Genomic DNA, 2,242 nt, shown 5'->3' on the forward strand with positions numbered 1-2,242 from the left:
ATTATTCATGATCTGCCTCTTCTTCTTGATGTAGAATTACCTTCTTCAATTGTCATGAGGGTTCCATTAGATTCTTTTGTTCATTCTCTACATGATCAATCCTCACAGGTTGAAGTGATTGTGGATACTTATGATCAGCAGTTGCAGCAGGCTTCTTCATCAGTTGCAGAGACATATAGTTCTTTGGGACAGGTTCTTCAGCCAGTTGAGCAGGTTTTAGAGACATCACTCATCCATGGGATTCTTTCCATACCCAACCAAAGCGTCTCATTTGTACCCTTGGCATTGTTTCTTCCTAAGGGGAGGAACACCATTCTGTAGTCTTGGATCAACTTCTTCATCGGAGTAGTCATTGTTCGGCATTCTTCTTTGGAGGGGGAGCCCATCCTATCTCTCTTCCTCTTCTCATCATTCTCTTATGTATATACAAGATGTATGTTGTAATGGGGGGGTTTTGATTACTCCATCCATCCATGCATCCTTCTTTATCTCTCTTTTTCGGGGAGGGTTTTTCCCATGAGGTTTTCCCTCTTTCCCCGCTTTATGGGTACCTAACATGGCCTAGTAGCCAAGACCCATCTTGCATATCATCCTAGATTTTGTAAGCTTAAGGGCATTCCCCTAAGTTGCACTTAAGGGGGGGTGTTGGTGTAAATAAGTATTTACTTATTACACTTACTTAAGTTTACTTAAGTTAATGCATTATTTTATTATTATTTTAGGTGAGACACTTAGGAGTTTGTGTACTCTCATTGAGTTATGCAACTCTAATTATGCACATGGTGTCTACAACACAAGAGTATGCATCATTCACTGAGTTTTCATATTGACAACATAGTTATCCGCACTCCTCATTTAGCACATGTTGTCTACACTACTAATTTGCATATTACACCATTGTAGGCTTATCCTCACATCATCACACTTAATTCCATGCTCAATGGAGGATAACCCATATCTGGTGGACATGTGACTGGTTGTATGACATATCATGATGCTGACTTCTATGCATTCTAGAAGCTCTCCTAAAGCCTTTATATTTAGGCACTCCTAGTGTACTCTTAACTAGTTATTGAATGAATATTGTCATTCTGATCATACTCTATCTATTTTGGCCTATTGTGTGCTTGTGTTGAGTTCTTTAGTTCTTGGGTGAATTCTGGCCTAAGTCAAATTCTTACAAATCTAATAATGAAGAAGTTAGTGAATATGAAGAAGGGAAAGTTGAGTTAGAAGGGCAAGGGAATGTGGAGATGAAAACAAATAATTCAGAAGAAGCAAAAAATTTTGAGTCTATAGAAAGAATGTTTGGTGGTGGTAATTTCCAAGTGCCCCCTCCTTCTCCTTGTTCAACTAAAAAATGATGTTATCTCTCATGTTGAAAAAGGTAAAGATGTGCACTCTAGTGAGGAAGGAACAAGCACACCTATATGTATCATTTGAAAAGATAACTTATCTCTACAAAATAATATGGATGAGGAAGAACTGAGAGAATCCATTAGGTTTCTTGATTATGATGAGTCATTTGTTCATGATGTGTATATTTCTCATAAAGATGTGGAAGGGAAGGAGAATAAAGGCATGTCATATAATCCAAAATATTTTGAGAAAAATGTCAAAGATTTTTGGGAAGAAAAAAAAGAAGTGGAAGGAGAGAATCCTCATGTTGCAAATTGTTGGTGATGATAAATTCAATTCTAAGTTGATTGAGGATGATATTAAGGACTTGGTCATTGATCCACCTCATGGGGTTTTGAAAACTACTAAAGCAATATCCCTTTATTTACTTAGACTGGACAAATGGATGTTTCATTTCCTCAAAATGTTGAATCTAAAATATAGAGCTTTAGAAGGGAAATTTGAGGTGATGTAGAAGAAATCATAAGTATGAGAAGAAGGAGAATGTTAACAAGCAATAGGGGAATCAAAACATAATAGAAGAAATCAAGAAGAAGATCAAAAATATGGAAAAAGTGACCAAGGATTCTTCTATTGACTATATGAATAGGATGTTGATTTATTCAGATTAGGAAAAGGAGTTGAAACCGGTGCTCCACCTGGAGGAAGCTGAGAAGGAAGATGTTGAGGCTGATCCTGAAAAATGTACTTGCTCTAATACAAAGAAGAAGTAGAAGAAAGACACTTGGATAGATCAGAGAGACATCAAATAGGTCATAGAAAAGATGAAATGCATTTAATAGGAGCTAAAAGACAAGGTGAAAGAATTAGTTAAGTTTATTTT

Source organism: Cupressus sempervirens, chromosome 9 (genome assembly GCF_028749045.1).
Source record: "Cupressus sempervirens isolate cs-2001-9-10 chromosome 9, ASM2874904v1, whole genome shotgun sequence".
Classification (NCBI taxonomy): Eukaryota; Viridiplantae; Streptophyta; class Pinopsida; order Cupressales; family Cupressaceae; genus Cupressus; species Cupressus sempervirens.